Source organism: Physeter macrocephalus, chromosome 11, assembly GCF_002837175.3.
Source record: "Physeter macrocephalus isolate SW-GA chromosome 11, ASM283717v5, whole genome shotgun sequence".
Lineage (NCBI taxonomy): Eukaryota > Metazoa > Chordata > Mammalia > Artiodactyla > Physeteridae > Physeter > Physeter macrocephalus.
Window position 1 is genome coordinate 5833499 of NC_041224.1, and position 21623 is coordinate 5855121.

Genomic DNA, 21623 nt, shown 5'->3' on the forward strand with positions numbered 1-21623 from the left:
TGTCATAGAGTGTTCTGCCTATGTTTTCCTCTAAGAGTTTTATAGTGTCTGGCCTTACATTTAGGTCTTTCATCCATTTTGAGTTTATTTTTGTGTATGGTGTTAGGGAGTGCTCTAATTTCATTCTTTTACATGTAGCTGTCCAGGTTTCCCAGCACCACTTATTGAAGAGGCTGTCTTTTCTCCATTGTACATTCTTGCCTCTTTTATCAAAGATAAGGTGACCATATGTGTGTACATTTATCTCTGGGCTTTCTATCCTGTACCATTGATCTATATTTCTGTTTTTGTGCCAGTACCATACCATCTTGATTACTGTAGCTTTGTGGTATAGTTTGGAGTCGGGGAACCTGATTCCTCCAACTCCGTTTTTCTTTCTCAAGATTGCTTTGGCTGTTCCACTAAGATCAGGAACAAGACAAGGATGTCCACTCTCGCCACTCTTATTCAACACAGGTTTGGAAGTCCTAGCCACGGCAATCAGAGAAGAGAAAGAAATAAAAGGAATACAAATTGGAAAAGAAGAAGTAAAACTGTCACTGTTTGAAGATGACATGATACTATACATAGAAAATCCTAAAGATGCCACCATGAAACTACTAGACCTAATCACAAAATTTGGTAAAGTAGCAGGATACAAAATTAATGCACAGAAATCTCTTGCATTCCTATTCACTAACAACAAAAGATCAGAAAGTACTATTCTTATTCTTTCAACTTTTCTGTAAGTGTGAAATTATTTCCACATAAAAAAGGGAAAACATTTTTTCTGTCTATGAGATCACTTTTCCCTTTTATTATTCTTTCAACTTTTCTGTAAGTGTGAAATTATTTCCACATAAAAAAGGGAAAACATTTTTTCTGTCTATGAGATCACTTTTACCTAATTTTAATATGACAAATTTCAAACAAATAGAAAAATATAAAGCAAACTATAACCAAATCCCATATACTTACTTTTTACAAAGAAACTTTAACAACAGATAAAGGTCAGGTAGATTCCTGGATACTGTCTGAAAACTCATTCAGAAGGTAGACACATGGATGGACACCTGTGTTCCTAGTATTGACCAGATATTTCTCCTGCAAAGATGGGTTTGAGATCAGCAGAGAATTGCAATTCGAGGTCTGTAACCATGGGGAACCACATGCAAGTCCCTGCACAGCAAGGGGAGGAGACCACTTTTATAGAGGGGAAGAGAAGATTTACTAGGGCCGAAGTAAACAGAGCCCAGGGCTTGTTGCTGGCTGAGTCCTCGCCAGCAAAGACGGGGAGTTTGTCTTCTTCCTGCTGGGCTCTGCTGCCATCACAGTGCGTGAGAGTGCCCCCTGCTGGTCTCCTAACTCTATTTAATTGAGGTTTCTGATTATTGATTTTTTTTACACCAGCAAAAGGGAAATGGCAAAGTGATGAGTTGGAAAGGCCTGCCTCCATCATCCTTGAAGGCAAGCTCGTTGTGGAGCGGGTGCTGAGTGGACTTTGTTGTGTGGATGAGTGACTAGGTAATGAGGGACAGTGTGTTCCTCAGAGCCCTGTCCACCCCCAGCCAAGCCTTGAGGCAGTCTGTGCTTTCTCAGTTGTTACACCACCTCCTCTACAAGTTCATTCCAGTGCATGTAGGACGGGGAGACTGCCTGGCCTCACCTTTTTCCTTGTGGCTCCTATGTTAGCTCAAGTCTAGAGCGCCTTGCTCTAGACATTTTAAGTTACTCAGAACTGAAATGCTTTCTACATGTTTAGGTCAATAGAGTTAATTGGTCAATATATGTAATTCACATTCACATTCTTTCATTACTAAGTCTTTCTCCTTCTAATGAATGATATCTGAATTCAGAAAGTATGTTTGCTTCCAAATTGCACAAGCAAGGGGCTTCGCTGGGGGCGCAGTGGTTGGGAGTCCGCCTGCCGATGCGGGGGACGCGGGTTCGTGCCCCGGTCCGGGAGCATCCCGCATGCCGCGGAGCGGCTGGGCCCGTGGGCCGTGGCCGCTGGGCCTGCGCGTCCGGAGCCTGTGCTCCGCGGCGGGGGGGGGGCCACAGCGGTGAGGGGCCCGCGTACTGCAAAAAACAAAACAAAACAAAACAAAAAAACAAATTGCATAAGCAAAACAAAATAGCTAAATAGTGATTTAGTCCCGGTGCTCTGAGAAGCAGATGCCAAGAAGGGATTAGATGTATTCATAAGAGATGTACTGGCAAAAACACCTGTGAGGGACAGTGGGGAGGGAGCAGGAGGAGGTGGGAAGAGCCAGCAGACTTGATGCAGGTCTGACACCCATGAAGGGGGGCGGGAAGGAGGGATGGAGGGAAAGCGGACGGAGTGGGAGGAAGGGAGTGGGAGGAAAGGCGTGGGAGGAAAGGTGTGGAGGAGAGCTGTAGACTGCTGTGCGGTTCTAAGAAAATCCCGCAAGGTTGAAAGGGTCTTTGAGCCAGAGTCACCCATGGGAGGAGGCCCTGCCTCCCAGTTGTGGCCCCCTTGGCATCCCTGCCGTGCCCGGGCACGGCCCGGAGCAGCCCTTGGGAAGCTTGGCCTGGCTGCCAGCATGCCAGGGGCTGGGGCTGGAGGCCGGTTATACCTCCTGCACTAGGAGGTCTGAGAGGCTCATTCTTATGGCCGCAACACACAATACTTTGCATTATTTAGGCAGGGCAACCCCAGATTTTACTGAAACAGTGGCTCGACCCAAGGCAAGTTTGGGGCTTAGTTTCTGGACCCTGGTCTCAGTTCCCATTCACTGTGAACAGGACTTGCAGTCAGAGCATCGTTGAGTGGAGAGCAAATAAAGGATCCACGTCTTGCTGAAAACGTTAAGCTATAGCTCGGCCACAGAGTAACTTCTGCTTTCATTTCAAAATGCAGTAGGTGCATCACTTCCCTTCTGCCTCAGAAAGACACCGATTCAGGATGTTGGGTGTTGGATGCCTGTTTGACTCTCCAGAGCTAATGGCTGTTACTCTGAAGGCTTATTTAATTATTTTTATAGACTGGTTTATAGGCTGAGAGAGCTTCAAGTTGGCCTTTGCTGCTGCATGAGGTCACCTTCTGATGGGCCATCTTTGCCCCCATGCCCCACGCATCTCGGGACCTCTGCCACCACTGGACTAGGGAGCTGGCTTTTGCCCATACAGTGACGGTTCGGAAGCCTGTGTTCTTAGGAGGGCTTCTCTGCAGAGCCCTCGCTGCCAGATCTCTCATTTGGGGAACGCTGTAAAGATGTCAGGATAGATAGTGGTCGGATCCAGTGCAGGCAAGCACAGTCCTTGGAGGTGATGAACCTTAGCTCTGCCAGGCTGTGGTCAGTGAGGTAGGTGGGTGTCCAAATCGCAGGCCGTTGGAAAAGCTCCAAAAGAAAGAGGAGGTCTAGGGATATTAGTCACTGAACAGTGATGTTCAGGGGCGCAAACCATTCACTCGGCTGGATGCGATGGGGATGGGGGAGTACCCAGTGTGCAGGGGGTGAGGCAGTGAAGCACAGGGAGAAAAGCAGCAATCAAGTTACCCACCTTCGAAGAAGGCGAGCTGTAAATGAGGAAGCGATCTCCTGGAAATATTGGGGTAAATGGTCAGACACTATCTGTAGTTAGAGTCTGATCCGATGTTGGGCTGGTGATGTGTGGACTTAGGGTTCTTTGTCTACCACTTACAGAGGATCTGAATTATTCCAGAGTCTGAGCTGGAACTTTCCTGCTTTGCAGAAAGGGGCTAAGCAGCCCTGGAAGCAAACTCCTAAGGTTCAGAAGACCATACCATCAAGAAGCTAGAGGTACAATTTTATGTGTTCACCATTTCAGATGATAATTTCTTTAATAACACTACATCTAGAAATAGACATATCACACATTGAATGTCAACTTACTCAAAAGTATGAGATTTTTAAAAGAAACAGCACAGTGGGGACTCCATTATCAACAGGGGACTAAAATAGGATCATGGAATAACTGTAAATTGGCCTGTACTCAACGTGCCATCAAAACCACTGAGAAATTCTCAGTTTTCATTATCTTTTGACAATGTGATGAGAGTAAGCAGTCCTTTCATATCATTGACGTGTCGGTTGCCACCGCCAGGCACAGTCCAGGTGCTAAGTTAATGCTCCATCAAGGCAGAATATTACATATTTAGAGGAAAGTACATGTTAGAAGAAGGAAAAAAAATTAGAGAGTAGGCTTCTGCTATTTTCTTATTCCTTTACAGGTACTTAAGCCTCTATCTGATAAATTTCACCATAGAGGCACTTCTTTAAAGATTATTTCTTTAAAGGTAATTAATCCTCTAAATAGCAAGATTCATAGAAAGAGATACTTCCAGTCTAATAAATGTATGGTAAGTTGAATAATCTTTATTTTTCTTCAAATTTTTTTTCCAAAATATAGATCATGAGATGCATAATACAGCAACCTTATAATTCTTTTAAAGGGAAAACATAAAGCTTTATTTTTAAAGCTTTAAACTTTACCCTTGAATTAAATATATAGGGAAAATTACTAAATTACATAGCTAAGATCAAGTTTAAAGAATTCAGGACTTAAGGGAAATTATGCTGCCTATGTGTTGTATACTTTTTACCCTCTCCCCTGCCACGTAAAAAAAAAAATACTTATGGAAATATAATCTAGTTAAAATTAGATTTCGAGGGACTTCCCTGGTGGTCCAGTGGTTAAGACTCCGTGCTCCCAATGCAGGGGGCCGGGTTCCATCCTCGGTCAGGGAACTAGATCCCACATGCATGCTGCAACTAAGAGCCTGCATGCCACAGCAAAGATCTTGCACGTGGCAACGAAGATCCCACCTGCTGCAACTAAGGCCCAGGTGCAGCCAAATAAATAAATAAATATTTAAGAAAAATTCGATTTCGAGGGAGTAGTGATGGGGAAAGGAGACAGAGAAGAGAAAGAGGCCTTGAGAGAGAAGTGAATTAGAGAAAAGTAGGTGTGGGTTTGGCACAGAGATTGTAGGGCCACATCATAGATTGATTTTATTTATGTGTGTCTGATAGTGTGCCTAGGGTCCTTTTTAGTAACAGCTCACTATGTTACATCCCTTTCTCTGATTTACTACCTTCACGAGTTTGGCGCCTGGCGTCTCTAATAGCCTGGGCTCTGCAGAGTTCCGATGATTATTTTGGTGTGGTTTACCCAGAAGCAGCTCTGTGCACAGCATTTTCTTTTCGAATAAGTCTGGCTTGTTCCCAAGGCACATCTCACTGTCACCAAGACCAGTCATGCTGATGGTTAAGACAATGGATTGTTTATGAATGAGGTAGGAATCAAGAAACCGTGTTTTTCACTGTTATCTTAGACAAATCATTTAATCCTTGTGATTCAGATTCCTCATCGTTAAAACGAAGAGGGGGCGTCCCTGGTGGTGCAGTGGTTAAGAATCTGCCTGCCAATGCAGGGGACACGGGTTCGAGCCCTGGTCCGGGAAGATCCCACAAGCCTCGGAGCAACTAAGCCCGTGCGCCACAACTACTGAGCCTGCGCTCTAGAGCCCGCGAGTCACGACTACTGAGCCCGTGAGCCACAACTGCTGAAGCCCGCGCGCCTAGAGCCCGTGCTTCGCAACAAGAGAAGCCACCACAGTGAGAAGCCGGCGCACCGCAACGAAGAGTAGCCCCCGCTCACCGCGACTAGAGAAAGCCTGCACACAGCAACGAAGACCCAACGCGGCCACAAATAAAAATAAATAAAAAATTTAAAATAAAAATAAATAAAAAATAAAAATATCCAAAAAAAAAAAATGAAGAGGTTGGACTAGGTAGCTTTCAGTTTTAAGTGTTTGTCTATATATTTGTTACCCTTTATTAGTATGACAGGTATTTGTTAAAAGTTGATATTTCCATTGGGAGCTGGGCTGATGAGAATAATGTATAAGTGTAATTAAAAGATTCATTAACTGCTACTATTGTAAAGGGAAGTACAATATATTTGTTAGAAGTGGATATTTTCATTTTGGAGTAGGCTGATAAGAGTACTTACCCACTGTGGACTCATTTAGACCAAATTCAGAGTCAATATATTTTAACCCTACTCTGCCACTAGTTACTTTTGTTATTTATGAGTCATTTATGACATGAGTATCCATTATTAGCCAACCTCTTTAGATCATTGGGTTTTTTGATAAGTAAACTTTTTATAAAATTTAGGAAAATTATTAAACATTTATTAATGATTAACTCTCTTTCAGTTAATATATCTTAACTGTGACAAGAGAAATATAAAACATTCAGTGAGACTTTAGATATATCTGAAGCTGATTTCTTTTTATTTAGATCATATTCATGAATTAAGAAGCTAAGTCAACATAAACTTCCAGACAGATAACAAAGTGAAAGAAAATATGACTGACAGATTGAGAGAGATGTAGGATCCATCCCTGAGGATGGATACAATTCCAGGAAAAGAACAGAGAGAGCAATGAAAGCAATAACAGAGAAAATCTCCCCATCTAAGATGGATACATTTTAACAGACTGATATTTAGCCACATCCTCCTGAAATTTTACAAGAACTACAAAGAACTCTTAGAAGCTTTCTGACATAAAGAAAACAAACAAACAAACAAACAATGGGTTATAAGGCACAGGGCCCATGTTTCCATACTTTCATTTTTTCCAATTTTTGTCATACTCATCATCATACATATTTCAGTTCTTGGGTCTATCGTCTCAAATCTTGTCACCCATAAAACCACCTGTATTTTCTCATATGTATATTCTCTCAACTGAAGAATTGGAATGACTTTTAAACTTATTAACTTTCTGGCCAAGAACATTCTTTAAACATAGAAACATACACATTAAAACAAGGAGCTTGGTATTGAATATTGTAAATTCATGCATTTTTCTTCATTTCCAAAACCTCTGATTGAATGGAATTTGGATATATTGCTTTAAAATTTGCTCTTTATATTGGTATAAACCATTCCAAACTGGCAAGATAAAGAAGACCTACAGGCTCACTTTGTGATAATTATGGACTTTTCCCCTAGGCTTTACTGAACACACAAAGCTCAGGATACAACAGTGGCAAGCATTTGATGTCTTAAGTAACTTTTCTCCCACTAATATTTAAAGCAAAGCTCAATAACAGTAAAGCAAAAGAAATCCTCAGGGAGAAAGAAGGAAGGAGGGGAGAGAAGGAAGGAAGAAAAATGGAAAACAAAAGAAAAAAAAAGGATAAGAAAGCGTGAATCCAGAAAAGCATATACTATGGCAGAAGCTATCCTGAAGGCATTTGCTGATTTCTCTAGACTGGAGGGGTACATCAGCTATAGTTTAGGGCCCATGCAAGGTGGAAAGTCAGGGCAGAGACCACCACATGAAGTGAATACCCTGAAAGGAAGCACTATGCTGGATGAATTACAAAATGATCCATTTCTTGAAAAAGGCTATACTTACACTAAAAAATTTGTTGTTTTTCTGAAATTCACTTTTTAACCAGCATCCTGTATTTTTATTGGCTAAATATGGTAACCCAACCCCTCCAGTAAGATAGTAATGGAACTTACCTATTTCAGCCTTGGCTCTAGCTGGAAGCAGGTGGTTAGGTAAAGTTTTACTGAAAATTCCCAACAACAAGCAGGTCCTCTTACAGTTTTAAGGCACAAATTCATGCTACCTGTGTGTCCCTAGGTACCTGGAAGAAGCAAATATAAATCCATTCTGAAGGAACCCAACTTAAAACACAGATTTCAAAGAATTACAGGAGATAAATTTACAACAAATATTAATGCACAATCAAAAGACACAAAACATATGAGGAAATAAGCCACAATGAGTGAGAGTCAGCAGAAATAATAAATAATAGAATCAGACTTGAAAGACTAACAGTGTTTAACTTTTTGGATTTGGAATGCAAACTAAGTAAGCTTAATTTGCAGAAATAAATCAAAAAGGCAATCAGATCTGACTAAAAAATAACCTGGCATTAAAAAAGTATTACACACAGCTTCTAAAAATTAAAATTTTAAAAAATAAAATTAGAGATACAGTGGATTGGCTATTCAGTAGACACTGTTCAAGAGAGATAATGGGAATGGAAACTGTGAAAGGGAGTTAAAAGACATAGACTTGGAATATTGCACATATAATCCCAGTCCCAGAAGGAAGTAAGAAAGAGAATGGGGCAAGGAAATACTTAAGGATATAATGGTTAAGAATTTCCCAGAATTCAAGAAAGACTCAAATCATCATATCCAAGAAAGTCAAGAAGAAATTAAAATGAAAGGAGGCAAAACAGACACCTTCCTTTCCTGGATTATCCTTTTTTTCTGAGGACCCCAGAATACTGTACTCCTCTGTAGAAATACAGATTTAAGCTTTTTAGTAACAGCTAATATGATTCCTAAACACCACTAACAATTAATTTCACATAATAAATCAAGCCTAATTTTTCTTTTTTGTCCATATTTTATTTGAAGCTGATTTTGGTTAATGGTTATCTAAAAAGATTTTTAATGTCTTTGCAATTATGTAAAAATTATACGTGTGGACTTGGATGGCAAATAAATGCATTCTAATACAAGGCAAGTTTCTCTGTTAGTATTGATACTTACTCAGATAAGGAGAAGAGTATATGTTTCTCTTCACCTGCCAATGACAGTGTTCATGTAAAGATTAGGAATAGTAATTTTATAGGTTTAGGTGTCTGCTCTTTTATCACGGGGAAATTACTTCCACTTGCATCCCATTGGTGACAAGAATAGGGATGATGACAATGTATGATAACGATGATGATGACAGCTAACACTTATTGAATTACAAGCACTAGGAGTCAGCAAGCTTTTTCTGTAAAGGGCCAGATAGTATATATTTTAGACTTTGTAAGCCACATGGTCTTTGTCTCAATCACTCAGTTCTGCAGTCATAGTATTAAAGAAGCTATGGACAATATGTAATTGAATGAGCACAGCTGTGTTCCAATAAAACTTTATTTACAAAACAGTTCAGGGTCCAGATTTGGCCTGAAGGCTGTAGTTTGCTAGCCCCTGGATTAAATGATTGCAGATATTTGAATTCCACTGAATTACTTTATTGTAGCTGTGTTGTACTTCTTTAACTCCTGCTTTAAATTCTATTATTCTTTAAAATATATAATAAATTAGTATACAAATAAAGATATATTAGATTTATTTTAGTCTTAAAAAATTGTCCCTATATCATGTATGTTTGCTGAAGCCTTGTAACAACATCTTCTGTTTGAAAAATAATAATAATAATTGGTATTGACTTATTAGTAATGGTGTTAACTTTTACTGTATAACCAGTCATCCCCCAAATGTAGTGACTTAAAGCAGAGTCCCAGTATTTGCTCACAATTCTGTGGGTCAGCAATTTGGGTCTGTTTTTGCTCCATGCAGGGGCAGTTCCCTGTCTGTGTATAGGTCTCACCTGGAGAGGCTGAACTGGCTGGCAAGGCCAGGTCCTCTCTCCATGAACTCTTTCGTCCTCTGTGAGACTAGCCTGGACTTTTTCTGAAGAGGAGCAGGCGGGTAATAAGGAAGAACAAATCTGACTCCATATTGGATCTGTTTCTTGTCCTTTAACCTTTGTATTCTATTGCTTTTTTTCACAAGTTAATCATTAAAAGGATGTTGCCTACAGCTTAAAGTATAAATTCCAGAAATCCTGCCTCCCCTGCCTGAGTGTTAAGTTAAAAATACCTTTGTTCGGCTCCCAGGAAACATCCTGACAAGGTCCACCTGTGAATGGCTGCAGGAAAGAAGAAATTAACACCTCCCCTCTGGAGGCTGGCTGGAACCAGGAAATGTCTGCAACAACTTACTGCCTTTTTTACTTTACCTCCTCACCTTCCCCTCTTTGTTCCATAAAAGAAACTAGCATCCAAACCCGGGCAAGATGGGTCTTTGGGACATGAGTCCACCATCTTTTCAGTCGGCTGGCTTTCAGAATAAAATCGCTATACCTTGCCCCAACAACTTGTCTCTCGATGGACTGGCCTGTCGTGCGTCGAGCAGTATGAGCACAGACTCGGTAACAGGCAGAGTCCCCAACAGCAAGAGAGGGCAAGGCCTTGCACACAGGAGTCCCATGGTCAAGGCCAGATTTAAGGACTGTCTCCTGATGGGAGGCACAGCAAACTCACGTTGCAAAGAGACATACAGTTACGCCAGAAAGAAGTGCGAGTCCATGAAATGGTCTGGGACGTCCTTGGGGTTGTGTCGCATGTGCTCTCGCTCCAGACCCACTTCGCCATCATCCATTTAGGGTGTATAAACTAGTTTACTCTAGTCCGGCACATCGTTAGTCACAAATTACGTACAAAAGAGGCGAATAAGCATATGTGCTGCTTAAAGCCATTTAACTCATGTTCCCATGCAGAGTTGCCATTTAAACTGCTTCCAGTTTTCATTCTAGTCCATGTCTTTCCATGACCAGGCCAAGACCAGAGCCATTTATTTAGTTAGTTAGATGAGATACATACCCTGACTGCTACTAAGAGGATTTAAAGCAGCTGCTCAGTTTCTTTTTTCTCAGTTCCCCTGGGTATTAGGGAAGCACATTCCTTTTCATCTGAGCCCAAGCCTGGCCTCCAGTCCAAGTAAAAAAAAAGCACTCTTGATAGCCAAATACACCCCTACTCAGTTTAACACTGAATCTTACAAAATGTTCTTAACTCCAGTTCCATTTTTCTGGGAATACAGAGCCAGGTTTATCTCTCCTAAATGGTCCCTGCTTTCAGGCTCTTACATCCATGCATAAAGCATGGTTGCTCTAAAAACTTAAGGTATTTTGATTCTTCTCTATGTTCACCAGCCCATCTCAGTGACACAAGGCTAATATTCTGGTTTTCTTAGAAACCACTGTCTTCTGCATTCAATATTGTCACGTGCCTACCACCCAATTATCAGGATATATTGCCAAATCTATATTCATTTTCAAACAGAATTTGCAGTCTACGGCTCTCCTTTTTAAGATTTTGACTCTTCCTAATAAATGCCAAAATGTTTATCAAACAATTTTCCAAATACAGAACCTTCTCTACATTTTTGCTGCTCTGGAACAAAAATATATGCTAAATTTAAGAAAAATACATATTATTAAAAGCATATACAGTAAAGTGAAGCCTAAATTGACCTATTTTTATTCTTCCTCAAGTCTTAGTCCTGTTACAGTCATTCCTCTTTAAAAGTTTCTGTGCTTGCTATTTTTGATAGGAAAAAAAAAGGTGATTTACAAAATACAGCAAAACTTGGCTGCAGTTGAGACACACTGTTAATATGGAAAGGGAGTTAATAGGGTAACTCCCAAAGAAAGGGACAAGAAAAATCCTCTTTTGAGAAAACAGAGTGGAAAGATTTTATCACAATCTATTTTTTTCTCTCTACCTCTTCCTACTTTGGACTTCCTACTTTAGACAAACATCTAGGAGTATCCCACTCTTAGACTTTTTGTATTTGTCTAATACAGCTATTCATTTTCAAAGTAGACTATAATTCAGGGGCTGTGAGGACTTTCCAGGACTTCCGTAACCAGTGATCATGTTGCTGTAAATTTCTGGTCAAGAGCAGTCCTGGAACCAAGCAGGACCCTGTGGGCCCTTCCTGGGATAGACCCCACCCCACCCCATGTCCTCCGCCTGCCTCTTGTTTATGAAAAGCTTTCGCCTCCTAGGCCCTCCCTGAGTTCCAAAGAAGACATTTAATCAGAGAAGTGAGAAAATGCAGAAACAAGGAAAACAGTCAAGCAAGACAAGATAATAATAGTTTAGCCATTAAACAAAGTCAAGGCCATTTAGTTCCTCCTCAAGGGCTGTAGATACTCTTCTGAGCCGTGCCCTTGAGCCACTGTGCGCTACCTGCATGCTGCCCACCTGCACGGAGACCCCAGACCGGTTGGAACCAGAGGCTGATGATGTTGACTCCCAATTACCTCACCACCAACCAATCAGAAGAGTGTCCGGGAGATGATCACACACCCCAAAGCCCTCTCCCTCCCTCTGTCCTTAAAAACCTTTCCCTGAAAGCCATTGGGGAGTTTGGGCCCTTTGAGCATGAGCTGCCCAGGCTCCTTGCTTGGCCCAACACTGGGCGCCTTGTGAAAATTGCTGCGCCTTCCTTCACCACGACCCGGTGTCAGTAGATTGTCTTTACTGCCTGTGGGTGAATGCACCCAAGTTTGATTCTGTAACAGTCCCTTTTACTTAAGCTCATGGAAGAAAAACTTGAAAACCAAAGAGGTAAACCTAAGATTCTTTTTAGTTGAATTTGAGGGAGAATGTGAAGGCTAGCGCTTGGGTGAATTTCCTTTTGGGTGAAGGCCAGAGGGGTGGGTGAGCCCTGGCTTGCTTCACTGGGCTCCGCTAGTGAAGGCTTCTCCCTTCCTCTGGAAGAGCTTTGTCCGGAGGGGCTCTAAAGAAGAAAAAAGGAGGAACAGGTTCTGATGGCTGTCGTCATCTCTGTCTGCCAGGCTTCTGCCGGGACCCCAGGGCTGCTGTGGCCAGCGCTGTGGCTTTCTGAGCTCCTGTTCTGATAGTGCAAGGAAGCTGCTCTTGGTAGGAATCTGAATGAGCCCTAAATCTCTGTAGGGCGTATGTTTGTCTCTTGCACTGGGACTGATGCAAGTAATGGTGACAGGAAGGGAAGGGTGATGAGGAATACACGTTAGCAGAAGGAGTGAGGCTGCAGGAAGAGGTTGCTAAAGACTTGCACCCATGTTTCTCTCTACAGCCTCCCTTTCTTTTCCTCTGCAGGGTCTGTCTCTTCACCCCCTATTTCTTTTTTCTATCTACCTCTTACTTTTGTTATTAACTATTCACAAGTTCTTTTCCTTATTGTACTTCCTTTGGTATAATCAATCCTATTCTTTTTTTTTTTTTTTTTTTTTTTTTGCCATGCTGCGTGGCTCGTGGGGTCTTAATTCCCGGACCAGGGCCACAGCAGTGGAAGCACCGAGTCCTAACCACTGGACTGCCAGGGAATTCCTATACTATTCTTTTAAAAGACCTATCTCTATTCAGCTTTTGTTCCTCTGATAAGTATTGGGAAAGAAACAGCAGTGATTAAGAGATGAGTGGTATTTCCAAATTAATATATTATTTTATAGAATACATTTATTATATTTTCATTTAGCATAGGTAACTAAGAAATTTGACTACGACATTTCACTTTTTAATTTCCTTTTCTAAAATTTGTACACAAAGAGCCTTGTGTCAGTGAGCTGGGGATGGCTGGTTGTAGTGGGGGCAGTTAGTTATTGTTTGTCCTATTTGGCATCCCAATCTCTTTTTTGAGACCCCTTTATCGTGTGTCATTTTTGGAGGAAGTGGCTTCTTTCCCATATAGGAACAAAAGGTTGCTGGGGTGGGGAAATAGCAGAGAGAGGGGTGTTGAGCCTATGATGGAGGACTGGATATTTAGACCTCTTTGAGACTTTGGATCAGTGAAGCATGGGTATGAGAACAGTTACAAGTTGACAAAACGTTACCGCTGCAAGACCTCTGCAGCAGTAACAACATGCTTCCTGACCCTCGAGAGCAACGTGCTTCCTGACCCTGGAGATCAACTGGGTTCCTATTCTTTGTCCAAGTTGGGGGACCCAGCTTTCCAGGAATTCTCTAAGCTCTTCCAATAAATTCCATTTTGCTTATTATAGCCAGAGTTGGTTTTTGTTGTTTGCAAGAAAAAAAAAAATCCAGATTCTATTGCCAAAAATGCTCCAGGGTACCGACTCCACAGTGCTCTCTGAAGTGGCCGAGTGGGTCAGGAGTCACTCTGGATACTTCAGGGACATATTTCTAAATGACTTTTTATATTAAAAGTGAACATTTAGAAAATTCAGAAAAAAATCGAGAAAGAATAAAAGAAGTTCTCACCAGCTAAATGCAACTACTGAAAATTATTTGCAAAGTTATCTCAAAATCAGGGACTTCCTTGGTGGTCCAGTGGCTAAGACTCTCCGCTCCCAATGCAGGGGGCCAGGGTTTGATCCCTGGTCAGGAAACTAGATCCCACATGCCACAACTAAGAGTTTGAATGCCACAACTAAAAGATTTCGCGTGCTGCCACTAAGACCCAGCACAGTTAAATAAGTAAATTAATTAAAAAGTAATAAAAGTTATCTAAACATCAGAAAAGCATTAAGCACATATTTCTATTTATCTATCCATCTCTCTATTTAAATATGAATCAGGTAGAAATTCTTTCACTTTTCTTCTTTGCTATTTGGTCTTTTTCTATTTGTAGTCAGTTGTGTACACAACAGATCTTCATCAATGTTGGAGTCTTGTCAATTCAACCACAGAAATTTCTATGATATTTCTGCTAAAGACTGGTATTTTGTCTGGTTTGTTCAGTTTGCAAGAAAATAAAGTTATGAATACGTTCAGGCCATACTGTCTTTTACGTCTCATTCACAATGGATAATAAACACCTAAATTGCCCAGTGTGATATGAGGACTTTGAAGCAAAACAGTCCTGGGTTCACACACATGCCTTGCCATTTACTAGCTGTGTGATCTGAGGCATATTATGTGATCTTTATGCTTCTTAGTTTTGTTACTGAAAGCTCAGCCTCTCTGCACACGGGTGCAGAATCAAACCTCGGAGACAGAGTTTTGGGTGAAGTAGAAAAGGACAGCTTTATTACTTTGCCAGGCAAAGGGGGCCACACCGGCTTCTGCCTCGAAAAACTGTGTGTCCTCGCCCCAGAGGATTTGATGAGGGTCTTTATAACCATGACTCAGGGTGGGGAGTGTGCAGGGCGTGCGCTCCCTTCACCTCATCTCAGGTGGTCTCCTCGTCTTGACGAGCTTCTCTGGTCCCTTCAGTCTCGCCTCAGGTGGTTTCTTGGCCGCTCCCCCCTGATTAGCAACTGTTCCATAATCTGCCCTTTGGAACTCAGGGGAGGTCATGGAGGCTGGAGTCTTGCCTACAAGAAATGGGGGGCAAGAGGGTCTCGGTGCCTGGGAACCTCACAGGGCCCCGCTCAGCTTCAGTTTCCCTATTTGCACAAAGGGGATGAGAATATCTGCCTTCGAGGTGAAGGTGAAGATTAAAGGTAGCATATGAAAAATGCCTGGTGTAACAACTAGCCATCCACTGTGCGTGGAACCTCTACCGTCCATGTGTCTTCTATACTAAGTAGGCAGTAAACTGTAGGCAATATTAAATTTAAAAGAAAGGATAGCAGCCAATTCCACAGTTTTCTCCCCTTACCTATTGCCTTAAATCAGTAATTCTTTACTTTTTTTTTGAGCACCCCTTTGAGACCAAAGAAAGAGATGGAACCTCTTCCTAGGAAAATAAACATCACAACACAAGTCCAGATTTTGTGTAAAATCTAATGGGATTCTCAGACCCCTTAAAGCCATTCCATGGACTTGATATTAAGAATCCTGGCTTTAAATCAAGTAGCTTCCTTGTAAGTTGCTTGTTGTGAGAGAGTGTTGTAAGTACCTGTGTTCCCCTGCAGCTGGGATGGGGCTACAGAAACAGTTCTGGCCCGAGGACTCTGGGGGGAAGGACACATGACTCTTTCAGTCCAGAACCATAATGGGCAGGTGTGAGTTCTCCGTCTTCTCTTTTCCATCAGTAGAGCTGGAAGTAAAGGACTTTAAGACGGCAGAGTTGTGAAATGTAAGCATCCCACGTCCAAGAATTGTAGGACAGCCACCAAAGAGACCCTCCTGACTCACACTGGATTAGGATGATGGAGGAGTACATCTGTGTTGTGCTAAATCCCTGAGAGGTGAGAGTGCCTGCGAAGGCAGCTAGTATTGCTTAACTCAACTAATACATCCCCTCTGCTGGCATATAAAGCCTCAGAGAACTTGGATCAATCTGGACCATAACCGTGTTAAATCAAATCTGTATATTAATAATAACAGGTTTATAAAATGCTTGTTCAACAGTCTTTCACACATCTAGGAGGGCAGAGATTATCATATCTCTTTTATAGACAGAGCGAACTAAAACTCAAACACTTAAGTGCCTTGTCCAAACACACTAGTGGAGACCAATGCTCTTTTACTATGCTATATTTTTTTTTACAGAAATATGTCTTAGAATGCTCCTGGAACTTTAAAAAATCTAATCTAGCCATTCATTCATTCTAGGTTTGTTCTACTAAAGACGTGAGGTGGTTATCTTTCAACTAGATCCTATTTATTAAAGGGTTTGGCTAAAGTGGATGTTATATAGAGAAAGTCTGATAATTTTCTGGAATTATCCTTAGTTAAACTACTGGATGGTTTCAATGACAATACCACATATATTTGATAAAAATTGTTAATCAAAGCAATACATTTTTATTGGGAAATTTGCTGACAATAATATGAATTTTATATTTTACATTTTTTCGTCAAAAACAAAGTATTTGTGGGACTTCCCTGGTGGCCCAGCGGCTAAGACTCTGCACTCCCAATGCAGGGGGCCCAGGTTCAATCCCTGGTCAGGGAACTAGATCCCACATGCAGGCTGCAACCAAGAGTTCTTATGCCACAACTAAAAAGATCCCACGTGCCACAACTAAGACCCGGTGCGGTGAAAATAAATAAATAAATATTAAACAAAACATAACACTCGCTTCAAAACAAGTGAAAGGTGTATTTTTAAAAGAAATCACAAAATTCACGTCTTTAATCCTTTATTATTATGAAATATATAACACAGAACAGTACATAAACATATGTACAGTTTGGTGGATAAATATAAAGCAAATATGTAAGCAACCACCATCTAGGTCAGGAAATAAATTAGCAGCACTCTAGAAGCAACCATCCTCAGTACAAAATTCACTTACTATTAATTCAACATTAATCTTTTGAATTCATTGGAACATAAATTTTCCACAATTGCTTTAGACACAGGAATTGAAAATGAATACAGTTTGTTTTTTAGCAGATTTAAAGTAGCAAGGTATTTGCTTTAGATAACCAATTTCCACTTGTCAGAACATGTTATTCTTTCAAAGGAAGTGAACATCACAGTGAAGGTACTGACACCCTCAGAGAGAGAAATCAAAGTGAGCTGTATTGTTATTTTGTTTTACTATGGGGACATCATTCAGATTTGAATTCCTTCATCAAATGGAGATGCCACCATCAGTCTAAATTAAACAACCTAGAGCACATTATGATATACTCTCAAAAGAAGGTAATTTCTTTCCATATTCGAGAGTTGAGTTAGACTTAGCTATGAGCAACAAGGAATCCAAAATTACAGTGGCTTACCAAAATAGCAGATTACTTTCTCTCACATGTAAAAATCTGGCGGTAGTCTCTCCTGGGCTGATATGCCTGTCCACGGTGCCAGGAAACCAGGCTGCTTCTTTTTGCTCTGTCATCCTTAGCACGTGGCTTCCACTTCATAGTTCAAGATGGCTATTCAAGCTCCGGCCATCACATTCATGTTGTGCCAGAGGAAGGAGAGAGGGAGAATAGCCCCTTCTCTTTAAGGATTTCCTGTAAGTTCCTTGCACGGCTTCTGTTTATTTCCTATTTGACAGACGTTGGTCACATGACCACATCAAGCTACAGGGAAGTGAGGAAATACAGTCTTCTCCTGGACAGAGATGGGTCCCACTACAAACCAAGGGTTCTACCAAGAAAGAAAAGGAGAAAAGATACTGGCAGAAAGCCTCTTTGCCACAGAGGGCTATTCTATTTGTACGGTTCCATAGGTAAATCTATTCACTATATAAACAGGTCAATATTCCTTCGAACAGGAAAGTAGCTTTCATGTAGAAAACATCAAAAATCTGTTTTAGAATTTTGCAAACAAAATTTAATCTTTTTAGATGTTGATTTAAGATGGCCTGTCTTTTTTGATATAGCTGATGAATATTCCTTTTTCTAGAAGTATACTTTTGTGATGCAAGAAAGGATGAAAGCCAGATGGGAAAACAACATTTTAAAAGGAGAGAATTTGGTGCCATACCACCTGGCAAGCAGTCAACACTGATACAAGTTTGGAGCCGTGCCGATGGAGTCATATGTCCCTCCTGGGCTGGGCTGCAAGCACAGAGACCCGCTCGTGTGCGCCAAGGGTGCTCCCTGCTGCCGTGCGTTTACTGCAGTGGCCTAAATGCACGTAACACAGGTCAACGGCGACCTTAAAAGGATATTCCTACAGAAGTCATACAGCCTTGAAATGAAGCTTGATTCATTAGGAAATATTGGACATTGACATGAGTGATATCATCATAACATTTCCTTAAACACTGCATGAAAAGCTGGGTACCATGTTAACTCTATCTAAGTTGGATTACACTGTATGCCTATGACTCCCTTAATCTAGCAATATCCCAGGAATTCAAATTCTGAACAAAATACCTGTATATGCATGTTTGGAAGGTTTTGCAGAAGGTTTTGCAGAAGTGATGTCCTGTCGGGAGAGTGTTGACGGGGTGGTGCTTGCTAGCTGCAGGATCTGGAGAAACCCTACTTTAACAAGAAATCATTGCAAAATCTATCAGAGGCCTCTAGAGTTCACCAAAGTCTTATAAGCAAATCTTGCTTTACCAAAGACCCCGAAATGGTGTAATCTCTCTAAAATTTAAGAGACTAAAAAGGGCCCCAAGAAACCACTTTTGGGCTTTCCCTCTGCTTTGTTTCAAAGGCAGATAATAACTGAAGGGCAAAACAGAAGCCTTAGGGGCAGTGATAAGCTCTCTTTTTTTGGAGAAATGCTGCTAGTTTATGTAGTTCCTAACTTTAAAAAAAAATTTAAAAATAAATACCATTTGTTCATAAGAAAAGAGTAATTGGTAAAAAGTAGATAAAGTGATGAACATTTTTCAAAATAAGAATCAGCTTTCTCTTAAGGTTTTATACTGTTTTGCAAAAAGAAGTTGGCAAAGCAAAGTTTGCATTGCAAAACAATCTGGATAAACCAGGGATCTGAACAGGTAAGGCCTGAGCACTGTCACCACAGTACTTTCACTCCCTCACCAAGAGGTGTTGCCTCATATACTGGTTGGATAACTAACTGTTTGCTTCCGTGTTGCGGTAACTTCCCGGTAAAACAGAGTGCTACCTTTTTGGATCCAGCCTGCTTTACTGTAATCTTACCAGCGCTGCAGAAGAAAAGTAAAGTCTAAAATGTGAACCCAGAAGCAATGTTCCATCAGACTACAATTTTAGTCTGTGAGTAGATGGGCTTACATATGAGTAGACAATGCCATGCAAATTACATTGAATATTGTGGTTTTGTGAGCAGGGATTGGTTGCTATCTTGGGGTCACCTGTGCTATATATCTGATTATCCATTTCACATGAGATGTATAGTATTATTATTCAGATTGTACTTTAAGTTCTGTGGGTAATAATTCCTCACATTGTGTTTTTTAAAGATTGTGGTGGAAAAAGCATAGCATAAATTTTATCATTCAAACCATTTTTAAGTGTACAATTCTGTGGCGTTAAGTAAATTCACGTTGTTGCACAAGCATCACCACCATCCACCTCCAGAAGTTTTTCATCGTCCCATACTGAAAGTTGGTATCCATAAAAACACAGCTCTCCCTTACCCCCCTCTCCTAAGCCACTGGTATCCTCTATTCTACTTTCTGTCACTATGAATTTGACTATAATAGCTACCTCATCTAACTGGAATCATACAACATTTGTCCTTTTGTGACTGGCTTATTTCTCTTAGCATAATGTCTTCAAGGTCCATCCATGTTGTAGTGTGTGTCGGAAGTGCCTTCCTTTTTAAGTGCCTTCCTCTGTGTGTGTGTGTATAGTTTTTAAAAATCCATATATATGAATAGACACTGGGTTGCTTCCATCTTTTGCCTTTGCAGACATTGTTTCTGTGAATATTGGTGAACAAATATGTGTCTGAGTTCCTGCTTTCGTTGGGGCATAAACCCAGAAGTGGAATTGCTGGATCATATGGTAATTCTATTTTTAATTTTTTGCAGAATCTCCATAGTGGCTGCACAATTTTACATTCCCACCAGCAAGGCACAAGGGCTACAGTTTCTCCATATCCTCATCAATGCTTTTTATTTTCTGCTTTCTTCTTGCTTTTTAATAATTTTTAAATAATAGACATCCTGCTGGGTGTGAGATAGTATCTTGCTGTTGTTTTGACTTGCATTTCCTAGTGCTTAGTCATGTTACATACCTTTCCATGTGCTTATTGGCAGTGTGTATATTTCCTTCAAGTCCTTAATCCATTTTAAAATCAGATTTCTTTGCTGTTGAGTTGTAGAAAACTCCCTATATATTCTGGATATCAATCCTTATCAGATATGATATCACGTGGTGCTTTAAGGGGTAATTAAGTCTGCACCATGGCTGAGTAGCGGTAGACTCAGGGGATGAACACAAGCTTTGTGTAAGTGAACGAAACATACTGATAAGCAGGTGTCGTTGGGGGAAGGAATAACTAGAGGCTAGAAATCCCCCACAAACGCCAAAGGGCTTTGATCTTTCACTCTTAGCGCAGAGCTCTCCTCCTTCTGTATCTCCCCTAGAGTACGGGTGTGAAGGTACCTCAAGTCTTGCCCTATTTTTCTCAGATCCCAACAACCATGTAAAGACCCACCCCAGACAGATCAGTGATTCGCTTTAGAGCAGCGTTTCTCAAACTCCCCTCACTTAACAAATTTTGCCATGTTCACAGAATATCTAATTTTTCTTTACTGTCATATTCACATAATATATAACGTTTTTTCCTAACACTTTTCTTTAAATCAACTCAGTTTTTAAACTTAAATTGATCTCAAAAGGAAACTTTAAAAATCAGGATTGTAAATGGAAAACCAGAATCAGGTGCCCTTCTGGCCACAGCAGGTTACAAACATCAGTTACTCCCTGGTCATCCTGGACTTGCCCTGATGGCGCATGGGCCCTAGAGAAGCATGCGCTCTGCCTACAGGGAGCTCCGTCACATCTGCTGGCACCCTGGGGGGCTATTTATTGAACAGAGGGGGCTGTACACGATTTGTGTCCAGGGAGTAGAAATGGGCTGACAGTGGGATAGTAACATCTCAAATAACTTTCTATACGTACCACATTTCAGAAAACACTGCTCTAGTCTAGAAAAGAGTTCTCAAGATTTTAGTCTTGAGGGAGAAGCCACAGATTCCCCCATGGAATCTCTTCTGTTTATGTGAGGAACACAGAAAGGGGGATGGAGGCCCAACTGACATGACTGTCTCTTGTCTGAAAGTAATTTTTTTTTCTTTTTAATTAATTAATTAATTTTTATTTATCTGTTTAATGTTTGGCTGCGTTGGGTCTTTGTTGCTGCATGTGGGCTTTCTCTAGTTGTGGTGAGCGGGGGCTACTCTTCGTTGCGGTGGGCGGGCTTCTCATTGCGCTGGCTTCTCTTGTTGCGGAGCATGGGCTTTAGGCATGCGTGTTTCAGTAGTTGTGGCTCGCGGGCTCTAGAGCGCAGGCTCAGTAGTTGTGGCACGTGGGCTTAGTTGCTCCGTGGCATTTGGGATCTTCCCGGACGAGGGTTTGAACCCCTGTCCCCTGCACTGGCAGGCGGGTTCTATTTTTTTTTTTTTTTTTTTTTTTTGCGGTATGCGGGCCTCTCACTGTTGTAGCCTCTCCCGTTGTGGAGCACAGGCTCCGGACGCTCAGGCTCAGCGGCCATGGCTCACGGGCCCAGCCGCTCCGCGGCATGTGGGATCTTCCCGGACCGGG

General features: G+C 41.3%; 1 long non-coding RNA gene across 3 annotated transcripts in view; it reads right to left on the minus strand.

The window, feature by feature from the left end:
- Window positions 1-980: 980 nt before the first annotated feature.
- Window positions 981-21623, minus strand: part of LOC114487084 (uncharacterized) — a 36859-nt gene continuing 16216 nt past the window's right edge. The window contains exons 2-5 of one of the 3 annotated variants that reach the window (XR_003681705.2): window positions 18294-18401; window positions 17193-17559; window positions 7510-7637; window positions 981-1083 (exon numbers count right to left, since the gene is read on the minus strand). This is a non-coding gene — a long non-coding RNA (uncharacterized lncRNA). Of the gene's footprint in view, window positions 1084-7509; window positions 7638-14584; window positions 14891-15417; window positions 15559-17192; window positions 17560-18293; window positions 18405-21623 lie in introns of those variants that run through there. The other 2 variants (XR_003681706.2, XR_008618462.1) reach the window with 2 other exon arrangements.